Here is a 24,590-nt window from a genome sequence, read left to right on the forward strand (position 1 = left end):
TGACTTCTTCCCCAAAAAGAAGGAGATGAAGCCAACACAAGGTGTATCAATTAGAAGATACACAGAGGTCCCAGGACCAGAGATAAGAGGCGATTGAAAGAGCAGAGAGGACTCTCTCAGTTTTAATGCTTCAGCTTTTGCAGGCAGGCGGGGGAACTTCTTTGTGACTAATCTGAATTTCCCCTTTACTTTCTTTCTTTTTTTTTCTCTGGGCTAACAGGGAGTTGTTTTTGTGGCATTCCAGTTCTGATTTGAGTGACTGTGAAAAGACAGTCATAAAAGTGTGCTATTTTCTTAATTTCTCATTGCACCAGTAACCAAATTGTGGGTCACTTGATAAAGATAAAAATCATCATCCGTTGATCTAGAAGCTCACCTATCTCTTCCCCAAGCTATCTTAAATCATAGAAGAAATCTGAGGAAAATGCTAGCTTAAGTTCTTGCCTGAACTTCATTGGGTAACTAAGCATAGAATCCATTCTACAGATTCAGGAAAAAAAGGCACACAAAGACCATCCTTGAAGTGAAAAAAAGAAAAAAAGATGACGCTAGGATGGCAAATTATGCAGAATAAGGGAGTGCAATCCTCTAGTTTTAGTCCAAGGTATTATAATAAATAAACTAGTATATACTGAGCATATACAATGTGTCAGGCACTGTGCTAAACAGTCTTACTATCTTTTTCTCATTTAATCTTTGAGGCAAATTCAGTAAATACTTATATGACTAATTTTAAGCATAGCAGGAAAGAAGCAGAAGACTATCCTGACTTTTTCCCCTTTTCTCTACTTTACATTTTCTCCATACATAAATTTTTGCATGAATGAAAAAATGAATAGCTTCAAATAAGCTTTGAAGGTTGTATATTTCTTTGAGGTCAGGGGTAGACTTAGAATTTGGAAAGTAAGAGTATCCTACCAGTAAGCATTACTTACCCTTTACCACTGAAAAGAATGATAAAATGAAATAAATGATGAAATTATTGATAATGGCAAGTTCAAATTAATAAATATTTACTGAGTACACAGTAAGTGCTATGCTATCCTGGACAGCACAGGTGCTTTGGAAGGGGCTGTTTAATACAGCAACTCTTCCAAGGGCCAGCATGTCTCTCTGAGCCCCCCAACAGCCGCTCAACAGATATTTAAAGAAGGGAAGGGGGAGGAATTTTTTAATATCAAAAAAATAAATGAGCTGTCATATACAACCTATTTTTATAGAAAATTGGTATGAGGCACACTCAAAAGGGAAACAGCTTATAGGAAATGGAAAGTACGTTTATTAATACAATAACAGTTTGAATCAATTAGTATATGAATTGATGCCCTCATTATAATCATCTTACTTTGCATTTGCAGAACATACTGGTCTTTAAGTTTTTGTCTGAAATATACAGTGACTGTGACACTACACTACATACTCCAAGCCAAAACTGGAAGTCAGGTTCCATCTAAACTTAATTCTAAACAGTTATTCCTATGAGAGTCTAATTCTTGAGTAATAGTTAATAGTTCTAAATAAATAAACATTAAAATCGGTAACTATTTCAAAAACTGACTAGAAGAGCCACAGCAACAACAACAAAAAAGCCTAATATAACTGTTGGAAACAATAGAGACCAGCTGAAAAATAAATAGTGAAAACTATTAAGGCTGAAAATAAAAAAACATTTTTAAATAAAAAAAAATAAACATTTACTGAGTTCACCCTTGTGGCCTAAGCAGCATGTTTTCTCATTGTTAATAGCTTGGCTTCTATGAAGCAAAACGGACAATTACTGATATACAAATTACTGTCTTTACAGACCAATGAGAACTCTGCAACAGAATGAATTTCCAGTTTGGTGATGTCCCAGGAAAGTTAAACCAACTATACCAACACTTGGGCCTGCACATCTGAGGCACACCTCCCATCTCCTACCTGCCATGTTTTACCTACTTATAATTTTTTATTGACACTTAAATGATGTTTTACAATTAACTGTTTCTTTTTAAACTGAATACATTCTCACAACTTTTTCACATTCTTTGTGGAAAGAGAAGAAACACACGTGGAAAGATAAATAGCAACTGGGTTGGAGGTTCTGGGAGAGAACTTTTGACAAGATTATGAAAGCATTTCAAAAGTTCATCATTAGGCTCGTCTAAGCATTTGGAACAAATGAAGCCATCAATCAGAGATCAGTGCTGGACAGATGGACACAGTCCTCTATCTCCAAAGTTGACATGATTTTTGGAGGTCAAGTATGTCACCAAAATCACTGCAGATGGTGACTGCAGCCATGAAATTAAAAGACACTTACTGCTTGGAAGGAAAGTTATGACCAATCTAGATAGCATATTCAAAAGCAGAGGCATTACTTTGCCAACAAAGGTCCGTCTAGTCAAGGCTATGGTTTTTCCAGTGGTCATGTATGGATGTGAGAATTGGACTGTGAAGAAAGCTGAGCACCAAAGAACTGATGCTTTTGAACTGTGGTGTTGGAGGAGACTCTTGAGAGTCCCATGGACTGCAAGGAGATCCAACCAGTCCATTCTAAAGGAGATCAGTCCTGGATGTTCTTTGGAAGGAATGAGGCTAAAGCTGAAACTCCAGTACTTTGGCCACTTCATACAAAGAGCTGACTCATTGGAAAAGACTCTGATGCTGGGAAGGATTGCAGGCAGGAGGAGAAGGGGATGACAGAGGATGAGATGGCTAGATGGCGTCACTGACTCGATGGACGTGAGTTTGAGTGAACTCCGGGAGATGGTGATGGACAGGGAGGCCTGGCATGCTGCAATTCATGGAGTCGCAAAGAGTCGGACACGGCTGAGCAACTGAACTGAACTGAACTGAACTGAACTGATGTCACCTGAATCTGTGTGCAATTTTTTTAAAGCATTTCACAAAGATCCAATACACAGACCCGCCAGAGCAAATCAGCCTTGCAATGGCAGCCTCAGATTTCATTCAAAGCAATTATCTTCTCACAGATCTTCAATCTCCAAATAAACAGCCACTTCAAGACTACAAAAAAGTATAGCGGAAGGGATTAAGAAAAAGCTTTGACAACTGACAAAACACATCATGTTTAGGAAGCAGCAAAACTTTTTTGTATAGGAGGGTGGTGTCTGCCATTTTTGTTGCTTAGTTTGGGGGAAAACTGTTTTGATTTGGGGGGGCGGAGGTTGGGTGGTAAAATCCACACTTTTCACTTGTTTCTTAAGTCATCAGTCTATTCGACAAGCATGAGCCAGGTGCCTACACTGTGGTGCTGGGGGAAAATAAATAACAATAGGAAGGGAGAACTAGCAGAGTCAGGAAAGGACTGCATTCGAGGTGGTTCTACAGGGCTGGGTTAAGAACTTTGAACTGTGTCCTGAAGGCACTGGGGAAATACGGAAAGCAGGGCACAACAGTATTACATTTTAGGAAAAAATCACTGAATGAAACAGAAATGGCAGGGTGGGATCCAGGAGATCATCCAGGGGACTTTTCCAGGGTGTTCTGTGCCAGTTGAGGGGATGGGTAAGCCTAAAAGCCCACCTCTGCACTTGGCTCTCCATGCCTGCCGACCTAGAACAGGAGGTTTCATTCTATGAAGGGGAGCCTTTACCTTCCCACAAAGGTGTGCTCGGCTTCCCAAGTCCTGAACAAAGGGTTGCCTCCACACATATAACTGTACCTTTCTCTAATTCATAAACTCAGACAGGGCTCCTTGTTCTAACTCACCCAAAGAATGGGAGCTGGGGTAAGCAGGGGTAGTCCTCAAGCCTGTACTTATTCAAGAGAAATATTACAAGGTCCTGGTCTAGAGCAGAGAGGTTAAGAGAGAAGATATTCAAAGAGGATATACAAATTCATCAAACATTTTCAGCGCTTACTTTGTGCTACCCTAAAAGTGTACAAAGGGAGTCATAACTAAGCTCTGACCTGGGCCAGGTGACAGAGTAAGATGGGAGGTGATAGAAACAAATGCATTTCAAATATCAAAAACACTTGATTTGCCATCTGCTGTCATAATCTTCTCTTGATCTTAATGTTCCCATTCTAGTTAACTTACGTTAACTTAGCACTCCAAAATCTCAAAACCCCAGAATCAGCTTTCATTCCTCCTTGCCTCAATCAGTCAGACTTCAGGGCCTAATCCTTGCAATACAACTCGTATTTACTGAACTAAGCTTTGCTTCTGTTCCAAGTCCTTATTACATCTCATTTGAATCTCTGAATTAAACCTACAGCTGTTCTCCCTACTTCCATTCTCCTTGATGCCTAATCCACACTGGTTTGGCAGGATGAGTATCTATCTCACAGAGGATTAAGTTGAAATTCTTTAGCACCACACTCAAGTCACTCTGTAATGAAACCCCAAGTCTCTCCAAATTTATCTCCATTTTCTGTTTATTTCTGATGATCATTTTGCCTCAAATATCCTTATCCTCCATCTGTAATGATCAAAATCCTACACCCTACACACTTTCCATGAAGGGTTAGCTGCCTTGTAGGTAGTGAGCTTATGGTACTCCAAAGGGTCTAAACAAAAATCCTGAAGGAATGAGTACTATTCACAGAATTCTGGCACTGAGTAGGGGATTTGTAGGATCAGAAGTTCGCAAAGCCTAGTTGATCATCAGAATAACTGGGAAAGCTTTCGAAAAAGTCAGATTCCTAATCCCTATCTCTAGAAACTCTGTAAGTTTGGAATAGTGCCTGTGAATCTGTATTTCTAAAAGCTTCCATAAGAGCCAAAATTGTGAATATCCCCAAATGACTACTTAAAGTGTTTCATTGTTACAGTTCTATGATATAAATCCTTGCTCAGGGCCTCCCAGAAGGATGCGGTTGTTCCTGCTCCTGTGTAGACAGCATTTTTCATGCTCTGTCTTGTCTTACACAACTATTCAAATCTGTTTCCATTCCACCCCCACCCCCCGCCATGATACTGAAAGATCTTGAGGTCAAGAGTCTTCTGTCGCACACACTCACATGGCCAAAGTAGTATAGTCTTTCTATAAAGATTTGCCCAATTAAATTAAATTTGCTTGCAACAGATGTGAAGTATGCTATTTTCAGGACCAAAGAAGAATGAGAGTCTAAACAAAACTGAAAATGGCACGATTAAATACAGAAGTCTCCTGATAAGTGGACTTTGATCTTAGATGTGAAAGATTAGCAAACCTGAAATGTGTACTTTTCATTGAAACCGGATGCACACCAGTAGTACAAATGTACATGTGAACTCGTATAATGATATTCCGTTGGGTTTCAGACTCATTAGCCCCTTATTTGTCAACTTCTCTTCTTCCGATACTGATTTTCCCTTTCATTCTTCATGTTTGTTCCTTTTCTTTATCTTGAATCAACCACTGGAAGTTATTTTAGGGCATGATGATAGATTCTAAAACTTAGTGGCACAGAACTGCTGCAGAATCTTTTTCTCTCTATGGAAATATGCCCATGAAGTACTACACCATTATGGAAAGCAATAGACAGTATTTTTGGCTCACAAAATTACATCTTAAACTGTGCATTTAAAATATGTATGCAAAAGATGTTATGGGGAGGGAGGTGGGAGGGGGGTTCATGTTTGGGAATGCATGTAAGAATTAAAGATTTTAAAATTTAAAAAATAAAAAACTAAAAATAAAATATGTATGCAATGCCAAGAATATTAAAAAAAAATTGTAGGCAAATCTTTCAACTAATAACAGTATAAGCCTTTTTTTAAAAAATCAACTTTACAGAAATAGTTACAGGTAAAACTGTATCTACTTCAAGTTAACAATTAGATGAATTTTGACAGTTGTACACTCTCAAGAAAACCACCGTCACACATAGAACATTTACTCATTCCCAAAAGAAAATTTTCTTTAAATAACAATCATTCCACAAACAAATTTAAACGGCATACATAAGAAATTCCTTTCTCTTTCCAAAATATTTTAAATTGGGTATAAATTGTGTAAACCAGTGATTCTCAACTGGGTGATTTTAACTGTTCCACCCGAGGAGTCATTTGGCAATATCTGGAGATGGTTTTGATTACCCGGATTTGGGGTGGGTGCTACTGATATCCAGTGGTTAGCGGCCAGGCATGCTTGCTGCTAAACATCCTACAATGTACAGGACGGCACCCACTACAACAAAAGATTATTGGCCTAAAATATCAGTAATGCTGAGATATTGAGATATTCTCAATATGTTGAGAAATCCTGGTATAGATGTCCATGTCCCTAACTGATTAAATGAGGCAATACAATATTCACTTTCTGAGTCTTCACATTTGCTTATTGTCCTGCCTTAAATGTCTCTCCAATGCCCAACAACAAACCTATGAAGAGGGCACTATTTTTTCCCCCATTTTATAATTCAAAGAAACTGAGGCTTAGAGAGGTGAACTAACTTGGTCAAGGTCACACAATAAGTGTGTGGCAGGGCTGGGATTTGAAACCTGGGATTCTTTTACTCCAGAGCCTGTTCTTAAATTCCACTATTTATTTTTGTGACACTATTGATTTTTCTAAATAAAAACATAAGCTCTATGTCTGGCCTGGGCAATTCAGTAAACAGTCAATACATCTAAACAGATATTAACACGTCAAATATATACAACCACTATTCAATAAGAGAAAATAACTTCTTTTTATCAGTTAGAGATTTTTTTCCAAATTATTGGTGAATGGGAATATATCTTATGCTCTTATATGTCTTGTTTGTATATAGCACTAAAGCCTCTCTTCATTCAATCTTCCTAGGAACACACTGCATAGTAATTACTAACCACATCTTTAACATGAGGAACCAGAGTCTCAGAGAAAATTAACCACAATAGTGTTGGGATGTAAACCAAGATCATCTGGGTTTGTCTGTTCATTTAATTGTACCAAACCCTCAATAGTTGGTATTTTAAACTGCAAGTCTGCATCCCTCCAAAATATATATGTTGAAGCACTAACCCCCAATATGATGGTATTTTGAGATAGGGCCTCTGGGAGGTAATAGATCCTGAGGGCAGGACCCTGACCAGATGGGATAAATGCTCTTAGAATAGGTACCAGTTGCTTTTTCTCTCTACTGCCAAGCGAAGCCACAGCGAGAAGGCAGACATGTGCAAGCCAGGCAGAGAGCTCTCATCAGAAGCTGACCATGCTGGCTCTTTGATTGCCTTCTGGGCTCCAAACGGTGAAAAAAAATGAATTTCTGTTGTTTAAGCATCCACTCTACAGTATTCTGTTATAGCAACCCAAGCAGACCAAGACAGCTGAAAATAATAAAAACTGTACCAAAAGAGCACTGTTTCTTAAACTCTCGTTTCTACCCTTAGATATACCCACTCTAACGAATTTCGCTCTGTCATCTTCAATGTCCTTCTAAGAACTCTTTTCTGAATGTTCTTCCTATATTGTAGCTAGAATGAAATAAGCTATACAATACAGAGTAGGCCCTAAAGAGCTGGTATTGTTTTGTGTTTTTTTAAACCTGTAAGTGCTTTTCAGTGTTTATCCTTTCACTGATATTTTACATTAACCACTCCTTAAAGCTTCTGGAAGGTTCAATCAGCAGTCTCTCTCTTTGCAAATGTAGTACTCCCTATGTCTCTACCCCCTACACCACTGTATATGGTTTGTTCACTCATTTCTGCCTCCTAAACTGTACTGATAAGCCCTTGGGGTATATCTTTCTACAAAAATCACACACACACACAAAAACCCCTACAGCTTTATGCAAATCAGCTTAGGGAATTCCTCCAGGCCTCCCCTTCCTACTTTCTGCTGTGTTCCTTGGTGCTTTCTGCAGTTCCTACCATTTTCCTTCCTGCATTAGCTCAAACTTATCTTGGTTAAACTTGGAGCCTAGATCTCAACTTCCTGTTTTATAACTGATCCTGAAGTCCCAAAGGATGTCATGCTAGGAACTGCTCAGGCTCCAGGTCCCTCCAATCCCTCTGCCCAGGTTTGCAGTTCTTCACCATACTACCTTCCTCCTGCTCTAGGCTAAGTCTGGGGAAGATGGATTAGGCTCTTCTTTTATCACAGATCACAGTCTGCCCTATGTCAGAGTTCTCCGTGTATGTGCCTGTCTCCCCACATGGAAAAGAGTCCATGCCCCATTCATTCTCATATGCCTGTGCTCCCCCAGCACCTGTCCATGGCTGTGCTCAAAACTGTAGGGGAATCAGACTGAACTGGGGCTACAACTGTACTCCAGTTCTTTAGAGTTTTTAGCCTTCTTTTCTTCTATCCTTCTAGCTTCTTCTTTGATTCCACTTTGCTTTTATTCTTGACACTTTGGACAAAAGTCAGAAGACCTGTATGCAAATCAAAGCTTTGCTACTTGCCGTTGGACAAGTTATTTAACCTCCCAGCCTTCATGCACTCATCTACTACCAATGAGAGTGAGTATCTGATATAAGTTAGCATTCAACAGTTGTTAATTGTCACTGTTAGTATCATTATTGTAACTTGAAAATTGCCATGGTGAGAGTATTTATATCACTGAAATTAGTTAACACTTCAGATTTTTTTTTCATACAGCTGTTTTACCAGCACACCATTAGGCTAGTACTGTATATTAAAATGATGATATATTTGCTCTATTAGGTTAAATAATTATTAAAATTAATTTCACTTGTTTCTTTTTACTTTTTAAATATGGCTACTAAAGAATTTTAGATTACATTGTGATATTCTTTTTGGATAGTGCTGGGCTAGACAGACCCTAACCCACGTGGTAGCATGAACCCATCAACACCCCAGAATGTGGTTCCCAGATATTTTGGGACATTCAGGGAGAGGGCAGATGCTTCAAAAAATGGTCCACATTGATACCTGCCACCTTTATCAGCAGTTCTGTCTGTGAACCATTGTTCTTCCTGAGTCATCATCCAACCACCTTGACATTCCAGACTGATCTCTCTATATTCTTGTTCAATTTGCTGTGGGTTAGGTCCCTTCCACAGCTATTAGAAATGTCTACTTACAGGATGCAAGAGCCCAATATCTCTATTTTAAGGGTCTCTATCCACTTCATCACAGTTCCAGGTGGCAAGGTAAAAGACAACTCAATGCCCACCAATGAAAAAATCCTAAGGCTCCTTATACACGGAAGTTCCTTCTTCTTTTACACTCTCTCCCCAGTTACTGAGACCTCATGATCCATTCCTGGCCCAGAGAGAGAAGGAGAAAATTCCACAAGGAACAAAATTACCCTAACATACAAAAAACTACTTTGGATGTTAACTACTGCCCCCACCTCTAACTTGTTCATTAAAGCTGCTTCACAATGTGTTAAATATGAGGTTCTGTTATTGCAAGTTTAGTAAAAAATAATGTTTTTCCTGAGTCTTTTAGTTACTGCTTAGATAAATAAGAGGGAGAAAGATTTACTTCTTCTTTTTTTTTTTTTTTTTTACCTGCTTGTTAACACTGATAGAAGCAATTAAGACCCAGTAGTCGAGGTATGATGTGAAGTGGCTTGACTACTTGGGTCATGGTAATAGAGATGGTGACAAATGACCAGATGTGGGTAGACTCTGCAGGCAGAACACTAAGGCTTACGGGATTAGATGTGGTAGGTGAAGGAAATCAAGGACTCAAAGGTGATTTCTGAGTGATTTGGCTGAGTTGTTGTGCAGTGGTATCATTAACTGAGCATAAGAGGAAGACAGGAGAAGCAGACAAGGGAGACAGTTTGCAGGTCAGGAGCTCTGCTTTGGACAGTTCCTCATTTAAACACCACAGAAGTATTTAAAAGGACTCCGGGCGTCATTTTATTTTCCCCATTTTACAGATGAGGAAAATAAATCACAGAGAGGTTATGTAATTTGGCCAAGATCATTTGGCTAACTCACTCCATGTGACATTTCCCTTTACACAGCAGAATAGAGGTTAAGATTGCTGAATCTGAATCCCAGGACCACCATATACTAGTTGCGTGACCCTCTGACAAGGCATTTAATTTCTCTGAGGTGTGATTTTTGTCCTCATGAAAATAGAGTTTCAGGATCTGTGTGAGGGTTAAGTGAGACAAGACAAGCAATGTGCAAGACACGGCATGCAATAAATGTTGGGTAAACATTAGCGAATATTATAGTTGGTCGCTTTCAAAGTTAGTAATATTGCAGCACTATGATCTTGGGTGGAGTCCAGCTAAAAAGACCCATCTAGGAGATATATTTTCTCTATCCAATTGTCCTTCAGCTTTGGCACTAGCTGAAGACTGGTTATGACTCATTATGAAGACTACATACCAGAATAACAACTTAGTTGCCTATGATGTATATATTCTAACATCTAAAAATTAGGTGGGGTGGGAGGAAGGGGAGAGAGATGTACTAAATGAAACCTGAAATAAAGCCTGACTAAGTAAAGGAAACATCAGAGACAAAAGACAAGATGCAAAAACTCCACTGAACGGGTCTGAAATGACCAAAGAGAAAAAGTCCCAACCTTAATCAGGGAAAGTTAGTTGCATCAGTGAAAAAAAAATAACCACACACATGATACAATCATGCAGTAGAGATCTTGATACTGGAAAACCAAATGTGAGGAGTATTCAAGAGCCTTTCCCCTACTTTGACCTCACAGGAAAAACTGGTTCAAAATTAGCAAAATTGAGAGGTTCTAGTTTAAATGCCTGGAAAATTCCTTCCCTGAATAGCAACCTCTTCCACCATCCCAATGGACACCCTGACTTCAGAATGTTTTTGGTGATATCATCCCTGGCCAAAAAAAACAGCAGTAAAAAATCAGTGACAACGGAGGGCAGGGAAAGGGAAGGGGAATGACCCACTACAGTCACCAAAATGGTGCCTTTTCAATAACTTAGAAAAGTAACACAAGGATGTGTCTATTGATTTTGGTATGAAAAGCTATGAGAGGAAGTAGGGCAAAAGCAAGACCACAGAGAGACAAGTGAAAATGGCTGATGTGTCATGCCTTTTTTCAGAACTATAGGGTCCATCCCACCCCAGGCAGGCTTCCTCCAGGCTGGATCCTGGCTATCCCTCTGGGTGGGTCTCTGGTGCCTGCAGTCTGGGGAGGCAGTCTAGTAGAACTATTAAGAGCAAGAGTTCTGGAGGCAGGCTGCCTGAGTCTGAATTCCAGCTTGCCTCAAGCTTTATAAAATCATAATGGAAGAATTATTGGAGTAACTGGGCAAATTACTTAACCTTTTAAAGCCTTTGTTTTTCTCAATAATAAATGAGGGAAAGATATAGTGACTGAATCTAGTATCTATCTAATTCTGCAAGGTTGCTGTGAGATGTCAGTGAGGTAATACATGTAAAGTACCTGGCACATAGCTTTTAATAGGCATTTACATTATTATATCATTATCTGTGGTTTCATTCTGATTAAACCAGGATTATAAAAAAAGTCAAGACTTTGTTCCTTTTCAGTCCACTTCTGTGGCTTGCCACCACTCTAGAAACAAATATTATTGAGCACTCACTAAGGGCCACTCCAAAATTGCTTTAAAAATTTTGCAGGAAACCATTCATTACTTAAAGTCCCCAAAATTTAAAAAACAGAGATAGAAAGACTGGACGAAGGTGTATTTCATGCGTTCTTTGAAAGAGATCAATCAGTGAGGAGGGGTAAGAAAGGCCAACTTTTACGTGCCTATGAAGGTCAAGATCATTTCTAATCTGTCATAAAGAACTGTGACTTCCTCTTGTAAATTATTTTTATCTTTCTTCTTTCTTTTCCCAAACATATCAGAGGAAACCCACGCAACCAGAAAAGCTGTGTTGGTTGGAAGCAAATATCAAAGGCAAGAGGAGAAACTCTATTGTGTGTTTATCTTGTTTCAGTAAGAGCTCCAGGAGGAGAGAAACCCCAGGGGAAAGAGTAAGTGGTGGCCGAAAGCAGACAGCCAGCCAGTCAATCCTGGGGACCCCCTGACAATAAAGACACAAACGAGGTGGTTGCCTGGGGGGATGCCTGTCAACTCCCCAGCTTCTCTGGAGGGATATGCCCCCGTCCAAAGCCCCCAGGTGATTTCCTCCCCAGAAAGGGCAGCGTGGGATCATAGCTAGAATGCTAAGACTGGAGGGCAGGAAGGTAATGGCAGTACTAGGGTAACTTATTGCCAAAACAAGATTCTTCATGAGGGAAAAGAAAGATTACTCAAAGTAATGCTGCTCAACAGCTCATACCAAGAGTACCTGGGCAAGCCAAGACAAGACCCTCATCAACATCCATTGTCTGCACAAACACGTAACTAGAAATTTAGAAGCTGAATGTTGGAGAACAAAGAAAAAGACTAGAAGGCAGGAGGCAGGTTCAAGAAGGAGAGGACATATGTACGCCTATGGCTGGTTGATGTTGATGTGTGGCAGTGTGTGTGCCACTCAGCCGTGTCTGACTCTGTGTGACCCTATGGACTGCAGCTGGCCAGGCTCTTTTGTCAATGGGATTTTCCAGGCAAGAACACTGGAGCACATTGCCATCATCTCCTGTGTCTACTGCATTGCAGGCAGATTCCTTACCACTACCACCACCTGGGAAGCCCTATGTATGGCAAAAACCAATACAACACTGTAAAGCAACTATCCTCCAATTAAAAATAAATAATTTTTTTCAAAAAAAGTGGATATGTGGAAGGTAACAAACATTTCCTTTTTATTTTTTCAAAACAACTTTTTATTGAAATATGGTTGATTTACAGTGTGTTAGTTTCAACTGTACAGCAAGGTGATTGAGTTTTCAATATATTTGTACTTTTTTTATATATGTATATTCTTTTTCAGGTTTTTGGAAACAAACATTTTTTAAAGGCATTGCTTGTGTACCAGGCCTCTGTGGAGCAACTTCATGTTCATGATCGCACATAATCCCAGCCGAGTGGGAACTATAAGGGGAGTGATATTGCTAGAATGTGAACTTGGGACTGTCTGAGGTTAAAACACTTTATTCCTTCTTGCTCCATCCTGCCACCTGGGTCCCAGCACTCATCATCTCACTGGCAGGCTGTATATGGTCATAGTAGCTAGTCCTATTCAGTACTGTGAAAACTCTACTGGATACGTTATATATGGTGGTTCATTACAGTCATCAAAAATCTGCAAGGCAATAAGGAAACCTAGGTTCAGAGAGGTTAAGGGCCACATAGGGGTAAGTAGTGAAGCCAAAACTCAAACTCAGGTCTGTCTGGCTGCAAAGCTCCTGAGGCTGTAAACAGTAACAGGAATAAACTGAGAGTAGAAGAGCAGACCTGCAGGGCTGTGCAGCACAAGCAGAGAGAGAGAGCATGGTTGCAAAAGCAAACCTTCCCACCCAGTCTTTGGCTTGAGCCAGGCTTGTCCTCCCTGACACTTCAGCCCCCTGCACACGGGGTCCTTGCCCTCTTCCAATTAACTGGCCACACTATTCCCCCACTTATAACCATCTCCCTCTCCTCTCTGCCAATCTATAAATCAGCCTTGTCATAGTTACACCTTATTTGCATCACAGTGTTTTACCAGTATGCTCTATTTCTTGCTGGTCTCTGCAGGCTGCAGCCTTTCTTTGCATAGACTCTAAGCGACTTTCAGAACTGTGGCTCTTGGTCCCTTCGTTATCCCACAGTGACTAGAAGGCTACCGTCATGTGGTGAGAGGTTGGTTAAACCCTCTTGCATTAGGCTGCGTGTTTATAGTGCTCCTCCTCCCCTGACCCCAACATCGAAAGAGGAATTCCCCAGGAGAAACAGAAGCCACCCTTTCTCACACACACACACACACATCCTCTTCTAAGTCTCTTCTGACTTCTAAACATCACCAACTCTTCATTTTCAAAGACCATGGTGGAATGACAAATTCATCAAAATGAAAAATATAAATAACCCCCAGATTTTTAGTCATTAATTTTAGTCATTAATTTCTTCCTCCTCACTTTGAACCAATCTTTCAAAGTGACTTCTGTCTCTAACACATGCTTAACCCAAGCTTGACCTTGCTCTTGGGCCAGACTTTTTTCAAAATGCACCAAAATTCACTAGATGATATGTTCCAAAAGGAGAGGGACTCGTGTTTCTCAGAGCCTGACATGTAGGTACTTTACCTATTTTTTAAATGAATGAGGTCCAAATGGATGATAGCTGTTCTAACAAACACCAGGTTAGACAGAGCCCCGATAATTTCTGTGTGCTATGTAAGCCCCTAGAATTTAGGTTCAATCTGAGCAAAAAGAGGAACCATGAATTGAAATTAAGTTGCCATGCCTGGGCCAAAATAAGTGAAGGTTAAAAATAGAAAAATAGAAATTAGGTTGGTTATAATTCTTGAACACAGAGATTGTGCAAGAAGACTCCTATCAGCTACAGATGTGGAGGAGGAATAAGAATCTTCTAGTCATTTTACTAGAAAATGAAAGAACAAAACAAAGACTATTAGGCACCCGGTAATCTAGTAAATCCTCAAAACTAGTTTATTTTACCTGACTTACAAAATGTGAGTAATAGTGGTATGTATGATCTTTCTTAAAGAAACAAATCAGGTATTGATTTGGCTGGGGCATAATTTGGCATACCTAATTATGGCATCCCACTCCAGTACTCTTGCCTGGAAAATCCCATGGACGGAGGAGGCTGGTAGGCTTCAGTCCATGGGGTTGCAAAGAGTTGGACACAACTGAGCGACTTCACTTTCACTTTTCACTTTCATGCATTGGAGAAGGAAATGGCAACCCACTCCAGTGTTCTTGCCTGGAGAATCCCAGGGACGGGGAAGCCTGGAGGGCTGCCGTCTATGGGGTCGCACAGAGTCGGACACAACTGAAGCGACTTAGCAGCAATTACAGGTACATCATCCCTTACACCACATATTGTTCAGAGTATGATCACAGAGTCAGTTTTGCACAAATATTCGTGGGGCAGATGACTAGTCGTCCCTTCTCTTATTCCTGGACTCTGTCATCCAGGTAGAGACTACATTTCCCAGCTTCTCTAGCATTTGTGATCATGTGATTTGATTCTCCCTAATAAAGTGTGAGAGTAAGTGATAAATATGCAAGGAGATCAAACCAGTCAATCCTAAAGGAAATCAACCCTAAATATCCATTGGAAGGATTGATGCTGAAACTGAAATTCTAGTAGTTTGGCCGCTGGATGTGAAAAGCTGACTCACTGGAAAAGACCCTGATCCTGGGAAAGACTGAAGGCAAAAGGAGAAGGGGGACAGCAGAAGTTGCAATGGTTAGATAGCTTCACTGACTCAAGGACATGAGCAAACTCCAGGAGATAGTGGAGGACAAAGGAGCCTGGCATGCTGCCGTCTGTGGGGTTGCAAAGAGCCGGACAAGATTTAGCAATGGAACAACAACAAAAAGTGATAAATATAATATATATTCTATATCACTTGCTTAAAAAGAAACAGCCTGCCTTAGGCTTCCTCTCTGTTCTCCTTTGAACTGAAACATGGATAGACCACATGATTTAGCTTTGTCTATGCAAATGAGCATTACTTCATAGAAGGCAAAGGTACAAGGTGAAAGGAGCCAGGATCCTCACATAAGAGAGACATGACTTCTGCTTTAAGTCACTGTATTTTGGAGTCCCTTTTCCCATACCTCCCAGCTCTTTCCTTAACTAATAGAATTTGGGAGAGATTTATCTATCTTCTTAAAGTCTCTCTTAATCCTTGTGTATCAAAACCATTCTTCTTTGAATCAGCTAATCATGTTATCGTCTTTATCAACTCTTCTTCAGCTGTCACCCCATAAGGATGGACAAGTGCCTATCTCTAAGCTCCTGTGCCCACTCCAGAAGTGTTTACAGAAGTACTCTACAAACAAGGATCTCGCAAATAAATGATTATGCCCACTTCACATATGAGGAAATTTAAGCTTAGTGATGCAAATGACTTACTGTTTGTTAGTCACAAACCCAGTGAGTGGGCACTGGCTTGTATGACTTTGGAGCCCACATTATCTCTACCAGACTATTCAACCTCAAATCATGAGTATCAGTCCTCTTCTGATGATGACTACAGATCTGATGATGCAATCATATAGAAATACAAGTTTGAGCCTAGTGCCTATGAAACAGGAACATAAAAAGAAAATATTAAAGGACTGATTAGAAGTCTATGGATTACAGTACACCATTATAGATGCTCTAAAAATGAAGAAAAAGAAACTGGAAATGACCAAAATATTTTTTGAAGTGAGTTACACAGACTTACTGACATGGCAAAATATTACATTGACATATATATACATATTACATATATGTATTAAATATTACATATGTAGGTAGATACGTGTGTATGGAATATACATATAAACATGTATTTTATATATACAGATTTTTTCATCCATTCCTTAAAATCTTTACATTTTTTCATTTTCAGGATATGGTTTTTGTTTTATGTATTGTGGTTGAGGAAAAAAAAATGCCTATGTACATATGACTAATATGTTGTAAGAAAAAGAATTTAAAGATCTTACTTTACAAATCTTATACAAGTTATTATATGGTATTCCTAAAAGATGAGAGATCACCAATCTCTTAACAGCTGATAATTTTCCTTTATATATATATAATATAAAACTAAGACATATAATATAAAAACTATAATATAAAACATATAATTACATATATAATATAAAACATAATATGCAAAGATAAAACTTTACATATATATAATATAAAACCAAATTTTATATATAACATAAAACTAACCAGTCCATCCTAAAGGAGATCAGCCTTGAGTGTTCATTGGAAGGACTGATGTTGAAGCTGAAACTCCTATACTTTGGCCACCTGATGCGAAGAGCTGACTCATTTGAAAAGACCCTGATGCTGGGAAAGATTGAAGGCAGGAGAAGAAGGGGACAACAGAGGATGATATGGTTGGATGGCATCACCAACCTGATGGACATGAGTTTGGGTAGAGTCCAGGAGTTGGTGATGGACAGGGAGGCCTGGTGTGCTGCAGTCCATGGGGTCGCAAAGAGCAGGACACACTGAGTGACTGAACTGAACTGAACGGAACTTCAGTTGTCAACTGATCTGAATCTGCCAGAGCCTCCTTTTTCAGAAGTTTTGTGATTCTCCCATGCATTTTTGCACATGTAGATTTTTTAAAAGATGCACTATGTAAGAGTTTTGAGTTAAGTTTTACTTGGGGGAAACTGAGGACTGCAGTCCAGGAGACAGCACCTCACACAGCTCTGAGAAATTGCTCCAAAGAGGTAGAGGGGGGAAGGTCAATACATGTGATTTTAGTGAAGAGGGAGTTTATGCAATCAATCTCTTACCTTACAAAAGGTTTTCTGCTAGTCACAAGGAGCTGATGCCACCATGAACACATAGTGCTTTTCTAAATATGAAGAGGCAAGGACTGGGCTCATAAAATAAGTTCCTGAAAATATCTGACTATCTTAACACCTGTCCCGCCAGTGTTCCTGGAGTACAAAGTGCCTCATTCCAGCTCTCCACACTGAACTTCTTCACAGCGTGCTGAAGGCCAACAGCTGCAGCAGCGCTGGATTCAGTCCCCACAGAGGCAGATGACAACTGCCCTTGGCAAATGCCTATCTGTAGTTGACAGAGACTTCTTAGTATCTTGAATCTCTTACAAGATTTGCAGTTTTACTCGTCACTCAGTTTATTCTGCATTCAAATATTCACAATCGTGGACTTAGAAAAGACAAGGAAGGATGTTTACGTGTGGACTAACTCCACTATTAGCCAATTCATTAGTGAATATTTTATGCTGTGAAAAATTTTGCTTCTCCCTATGATCTAACTGCAGAGACTTGTTAAGTGCCAAATTATCATACCTGAGAAGAATTTCAAGAAGTATTCAAGAAAGGGAGACTTTTGTGGTATCTATTCTTTTTGTGGTTAATCTAGATTTTTTTTAACATGCAAACTTAACAAGCTCTGAATTTAATAAATACTTTTAGCCTTCTCAGAAACACTACATGTATCCTACAATGTTTCAACCTTTACCACCATCACTCCTTGAAATTTAATTCTATGATTATCTAGTATTTTGGTTCTATCTTGTATTTGTCTAACCAATTAGACATTATTATTGTTGTTGCTGTTTTATACAATGCTTGTTCTTATTTAATAATCTATTTGCTCACCATTTCTTTTTGCAACTCAGACTTTTCATTCACACTCAAACCCCAGAGAAGATTGGTTTATGGCTATAAAATCTTAAGAGAGAATTTTTTCCCTCCATTCAAATCATGGTCAAACCAGACAAGTTTCCTTATTGTTCCATTCCACATGGCAGGTTCATTTTGAGATCAATCTCAAACTGAGCTTTGGGTTTCTTATATGAGAGCCCCCCAGCTAGCCAATCTTACACTTTACCTCTTGCCTTCTAAGTCCTGTGTATCCATCAAAATAAACCTCAGGGTCAAGGTTTTTCAAATAACCTCAAATGAAATCTGCTCGGTATTCATTTGCCTGCAAGGTTCCCACTTTCAGTTAATTTTCAACTTCTGCAAATGTCTTCTTTTATTTCTTGCTCAGAGAAGTGGTTTTTAAATATTCTTTATATTCCATTCATTTATTTTGGTTGTTTTCAACCAGGGGATAATTCAGGATACCTGATCCTCCTGCTGCTGGAGCTGGCAATCTGCAACCCCTCATTTTAAACAATTAACACTTTCCTAAATAAGGAACCTGCCATTGTAATAGTCAAAAATAGCTAATATTCACTAAGCATTACTATAAGCTGAGTACTGTTAGATGCATTTTACTTTATTAAGTCAAATAATCTTAACAATATCACTAAAACATCAAACCCAGATAATCTGATTCCAGAACTCATGCTATTATTAGGTTGGTGGGAAAGTAATTGTAGGTTTGCATTGTTGAAATTTGCCTTTTTCTATTGAATACATTCCTAAATAAATGTGCATTTATACATCATTTTAATGTGCATTTCTCTCTTTATGTTTTTTTGTTAATGACATTACTTGCTGTTTATTTTATATTTGTTTTAGTCTATGGAAATGATGTTAGACAAAAAGCAAATTCGAGCAATTTTCGCACTCAAGTTCAAAATGGGTCATAAAGCAGCAGAGACAACTCGCAATATCAACAACACACTTGGCCTAGGAACTGCTAATGAACAAACAGTGCAACGGTGGTTCAAAAATCTTTGCAAAGGAGACGAGAGCCTTGAAGATGAGGAGTATAATGGCTGGCCATCAGAAGTTGACAATGACCAACTAAGAACCAGCATCGAAGGTGATCCTCTAACAACTACACAAGAAGTTGCAGAAGAACTCAACATCAACCATTCTACAGTGATTCAGCATTTGAAGAAAATTGGAAAGGTGAAAAAGCTCAATAAGTAGGTGCCTCATGAGCTGACCAAAAAAAAAAAAAATCATCGTTTTGAACTGTCATCTTCTCTTATTCTCTGCAACAACAATGAACTCTTTCTCAATCAGATTGTGACGTACAATGAAAAGTGGATTTTATATGACAGCCGGTGATGACCAGCTCAGTGGCTGGACTGAGAAGAAGCTCCAAAGCACTTCCCAAAGCCAAACTTGTGCCCAAGAAAGGTCCTGGTCACTGTTTGGTGGTCTGATGCCTGTCTAATCCACTGCTGCTGCTGATGCTGCTGCTGCTGAGTTACTTCAGTCGTGTCCAACTCTGTGCGACCCCATAGACGGCAGCCCACCGGGCTCCCCCATCCCTGGGATTCTCCAGGCAAGAACACTGGAGTGGGTTGCTATTTCCTTCTCCAGTGCATGAAAGTGAAAAGTGACAGTGAAGTTGCTCAGTCGTGTCTGCCTCAGCGACCCCATGGACTGCAGCCCACCAGGGTCTAATCCATTACAGCTTTCTAAATCCCAATGACACCATTACACCTGAGAAGTATGCTTAGCAAATTAATGAGATGCACTGAAAACTGCATGCCTGCAGCTGGCACTGGTCAACAGAAAGAGCCCAATTCTTTTCCATGACAAGTTTGATGGCACATTGCACAACCAATGCTTCAAAAGTTGAAAGAGCTGGATTATGAAGTTCTACCTCATACGCCATATTCAGCTGACCTCTTGCCAACTGACTACCACTTCTTCAAGCATCTTGACAGCTTTTAGCAGGGAAAATGCTTCCACAACCAGCAGGAGGCAGAAGATGCTTTCCAAGAGTTCACTGAATACCGAAGCACAGATTTATGTACCACAGGAATAAGCAAACTTATTTCTCATTGGCAAAAATGTGTTAACTGTAATGGTTCCTATTCTGGTTAATAAAGACAAGCCTAGTTATAATGATTTAAAATTCATGATCTGAAACGGCAACAATGTTTGTACCAACCTAATAACTATTACATGTTCTGTGTCTTTAAGGTTTAGATGACAAAAGAGGGTTCAATTTTACATGTATGGGAGGAAAACTATGCAACCAGTGAACACTTCACAGAAATGCCGGTTGTTTTCTAGGACTGGGAATGAACCACACAAAACTTCTTGACGGGTTCTGTGTTTGAGATGAGGTTACAACATAAAGTTAGGATTGTGGTAAGGTTTCATCATATATGCCACATCCTTTCCAAGGAGTGACTGTGTAGAACTTGGTCTTGAGAAGGAGCCTGGGGCTGTCTCTAAACTCAATGACTAAGAGAGTTTTGACCAGTTACCAAGGTCTGCCACGGACCAAGATGCAGAAGTATCACCTCTGGGCTATTCCTGATCTAAGAGGTGGATGAGGACAAAATCCAGTCCTTGGGTCAATCTTCCTGCCATCTACTCTGGTTAACTCAGCCAACCTTCCTTAGACTCTCCAGTCATTCCTTCTCTGTCTCCTTTTTAAGCAGGAAGTGAAAAGTCTTACCCAGCTAGGTCTAAAGCCATTGTCTCTCCACATTTTCTTTCTGTGGACTGTATTTTACCTAACTTTATTAAATGCAGTTTTGCAGATAAACTGGCCCATGTTTTCAGAACTGAGAAGAAACAAGGATAGAAGAAAAAGTGAGCTTAGAAAATCCTGTTCTGTGAGTATGAGGGGGCGGGCAGTGGTGGTGGGGCGAGATACCACTGTCCTGAGTTTTCTGAGCTTTCTAAATCCTGAAATACCAGAAGGCATTTTCAATGGTGATAAATATAAGTTCTGGAGTCATTCTTCTGGAGTCTGAATCTTAGCTCTACAGAAACTATTTGACTTTGAGCAAGTTACCTAGTATCTCTAAGCCAGTTCCATCATCCCTAAAATAGGGATAACAGCTGTACATATATTACAGTTGTTCTCACACTTTTTAATATCAGGACCTCTTTTTACTTGAAAATTATTAAGAATTCTTAAGAGCTTTTATTTATGTGTCATGCATCTACTGATACTTACCACTACAAAAATTTAAGCTGAGCATTTAAAAAATATTTAGGCCTCTCTTGCCTCCTAAGATGGCCCACACTCTCTCTATGGAGTATGTTTCCTCTCTGAATAAACCTTCTCTTAAAAAACTATTTATTCACTAAAATTAGCCCTATTACACGTGAACACAAAGAAGTTTTTATGGAAAAAAACTATATTTTCAAAAAATTAAGTGAGATGAGCTCTACATTTTTATCATTTTTTAAATGTCTGGTTTAATGAAAAATAAGTGGATTCACATATCTGTTGTGACATGCTACTTTGGTTGATGAGTACGAAGAAAATAAAGAAAATAAAACTATACAAATGTGTAGTTAGAAAAGAGAGGAGTATCTTAATACTCTTTTCAGATAATCATGGATTTGTCATTTGACTACACACCAAAACTCAAAAGTGGTAGTTTATTAAAGGTTAGTTGTCGTGTAGAATCAAAAATCACATCAATGAATTTATTATTCTGTTACTTGAGGATACATTGGAATATCTTACACTTTGAAAAGATCTTTTACTATGTGTGAATTTGTAACATTATTCATGGGTCATTTTAAAATAGTAGTTTACTAAGTTACACAGATCTTTCAAATACCCATTGCCTTTTGCTATGGCTAAATAAATAACAAATAAATAAATCGCATTCATTAATCTCACCACTAAGCTCACCATAAAAGCCTTTTAAGTATTAGAAAGCTGTCAGTCTCAAGGTAGCAGATGCAAGTTTTCCCCAGGTTAACTTTCACTTGAAAGCCTGACTTTTATCGCTGACAAAAAATACTGTCACTTGTGCTTGAAACAGTTTCAAGAACTGTTTCACTTCTTCCATTTTAAAGAAAATGTCTGCCAAATACTTCAGCTGGAAAAATCAGTAAGACCAACTCTTTTCAAGTAAAAGTAAAATTTTTACTTTTTCTCAAGTAAAACTTGTGTTCTGTGGAAAGAAAACAAACAAACAAACAAACCAGTGAGTTTAGCTCCCAACTCAGTTACACAAGGGCTTTCCCTTCAGACAAACATCATATTTCAGTGTGGAACAGAAGCACTTTACTCACACGTCCCATTTCACTACCTAGAAGAGTAAAAAGATTTATACTTAGTCAAAATTTAATAAAAAATTAATTTCTGTTGCTTCATCAGGACATCTGAAGTAAAACTGGCTTTTCTGTTTACTCTGGGTACTTGACGAATATGATAACTATTACAATGTAACACCAGTACCTCAACTGACCCTAAAGTGACAGCAATTATACCTGCCATCAGTTCAAATGTCAACACAGAGACTAAGGCAAGAACGTCTTAGTTTGTCATGAAAATAGTTCTGACCTCACAGACCTACTTAGGAACCCTAGGATTCACAGATCACACTTGAAAAAATTACCAGGCTTCTGCAGTGGCTCAGCAGTACAGAATCTGCCTACAACGCAGGGGACACAGAAGACACGTTCAATCCTGGATTAGGTTAGAATGATCCCCTGGAGGAAGGCATGACAACCCACTCCAGTATTCTTTTCCTGGAGAATCCCATGGACAGAGGAGCCTGATGGGCTACACCCCATGGGGTTGCAAAGAGTCAGATACAAGCACACACTCAAGACCACGTGTTAACAGACTTTTTCCGTAAATTGCCAGAGAGCAAATATTTTCAACTTCGTAGGCCAGTCTCTGCCACGACTACTTAACTCTGCCACTGTAGCACAGAAGTATATGTAGGCAACACATTAATAAGTGAACATGACTATGTTCCTGTAAAACTTTATTTACAAAAACAGGCAGCAGACAGGAGTTGATTGCAGGCCATAGTATGTTCATCCATGGTATAAACCAAATGAGATAATGAATTAAAAGTACTTTCCACAATTCTTGGAGTACAACTTAATTATAGTAACTACTCAGCTAATGATAGCTATGGTGACAAGTTTTCTTAACTATCATACACATACACACACCCCACAGCAAGACTGACAAGCCTCAACAATATGACACTGCTTTCTGTTTTCTGTCTTTTATAATAAATTGACAGTTAACCCAACTTACTGCTGAAATGATCAGTTTAAATTAGTTAAATAAATAATAAGGAGGCACCAGCTCTATACAGTCAATAAAAACAAGACCAGGAGCTGACTGTGGCTCAGATCATGAACTCCTTATTACCAAATTCAGACTTAAATTGAAGAAAGTAGGGAAAACCGCTAGACCATTCAGGTATGACCTAAATCAAATCCCTTATGATTATACAGTGGAAGTGAGAAATAGATTTAAGGGCCTAGATCTGATAGATAGAGTGCCTGATAAACTATGGAATGAGGTTCGTGACATTGTACAGGAGACAGGGATCAAGACCATCCCCATGGAAAAGAAATGCAAAAAAGCACAATGGCTGTCTGGGGAGGCCTTACAAATAGCTGTGAAAAGAAGAGAAGTGAAAAACAAAGGAGAAAAGGAAACATATAAGCATCTGAATGCAGAGTTCCAAAGAATAGCAAGGAGAGATAAGAAAGCCTTCTTCAGCGATAAATGCAAAGAAATAGAGGAAAAGAACAGAATGGGAAAGACTAGAGATCTCTTCAAGAAAATTAGAGATACCAAGGGAACATTTCATGCAAAGATGGGCTCGATAAAGGACAGAAATGGTATGGACCTAACAGAAGCAGAAGATATTAAGAAGAAGTGGCAAGAATACACAGAACTGTACAAAAAAGATCTTCACGACCCAGATAATCATGATGGTGTGATCACTCATCTAGAGCCAGACATCCTGGAATGTGAAGTCAAGTGGGCCTTAGAAAGCATCGCTACGAACAAAGCTAGTGGAGGTGATGGAATTCCAGTTGAGCTATTTCAAATCCTGAAAGATGATGCTGTGAATCATTGAAAAAGACTTTGATGCTGGGAGGGATTGGGGGCAGGAGGAGAAGGGGACGACAAAGGATGAGATGGCTGGATGGCATCACTGACTCGATGGACGTGAATCTGAGTGAACTCCGGGAGCTGGTGATAGACAGGGAGGCCTGGCGCGCTGCAATTCATGGGGGTCGCAAAGAGTCGGACACGACTGAGCGACTGAATTGAACTGAACTGAACAGAAGTTTAATAAAAAGGTATTACATTAAGAATTCAGGGAGTTTGTAAATTCACTTTGTAGCAAGGCACAATTTATTGGGCAATTTATAGCTACCTGGAGTAGCTAGCAATTTATAACTAGCTACCTGGAGTTCTGAGTTCTAGTTTCAGACATGTCACTAATCAATTTTAACACTAGGCTTATCTGGGTCTCAGTCTCC

The 24,590-nt window shown here is 39.3% G+C and overlaps 1 pseudogene; it reads left to right on the forward strand.

Moving 5' to 3' along the window:
* Window positions 1–18,932: 18,932 nt before the first annotated feature.
* Window positions 18,933–20,195, forward strand: LOC138415825 (histone-lysine N-methyltransferase SETMAR-like; annotated as a pseudogene).
* Window positions 20,196–24,590: the final 4,395 nt, after the last annotated feature.

This window comes from Ovis canadensis, chromosome 12 (assembly GCF_042477335.2).
Source record: "Ovis canadensis isolate MfBH-ARS-UI-01 breed Bighorn chromosome 12, ARS-UI_OviCan_v2, whole genome shotgun sequence".
Taxonomy (NCBI): Eukaryota; Metazoa; Chordata; class Mammalia; order Artiodactyla; family Bovidae; genus Ovis; species Ovis canadensis.